This window comes from Nanorana parkeri, unplaced genomic scaffold (assembly GCF_000935625.1).
Source record: "Nanorana parkeri isolate BGI_ZX_2015 unplaced genomic scaffold, ASM93562v1 scaffold2113, whole genome shotgun sequence".
NCBI classification, from domain to species: Eukaryota; Metazoa; Chordata; class Amphibia; order Anura; family Dicroglossidae; genus Nanorana; species Nanorana parkeri.
The window spans coordinates 203,445-203,860 of NW_017308381.1; positions in this window are offsets into that span (position 1 = coordinate 203,445).

Here is a 416-nt window from a genome sequence, read left to right on the forward strand (position 1 = left end):
ATGGGGTTTTACGTTTCTTCTCCCTCCCTCTCCGGCAGCCGGCGCTCTGGATTGTCGGTGGGGCATCTCATGGTCCTCGTAGTGCGTGATGAGAGCTGAAGGAGGGCCAAATAGAAGGGGTTTTGGGGGGACCAATAGCATGGAGAGGAGGAGCCTATGGGAGCGAGGGAGGGAAAAGTAAAACTCCTTATAAATGGCACCTGAGACAAAAATGAGAGTTTAACCCTTGAAGTGCCGGGAGAGCCCCCGGGGGGAGTTTTTATTTGCCTGGAGTTCAGCTTTAAATTTCTCTGTAATGGAAGAGGTATTATACCTACCCCTCCCCCCCCGGGTCTCCTACTCCCCTCCATCCCAGCGACGCTCCCTCCATCCCGGCGACACTCCCTCCATCCCGGCGACCCTCCCTCCATCCCCGC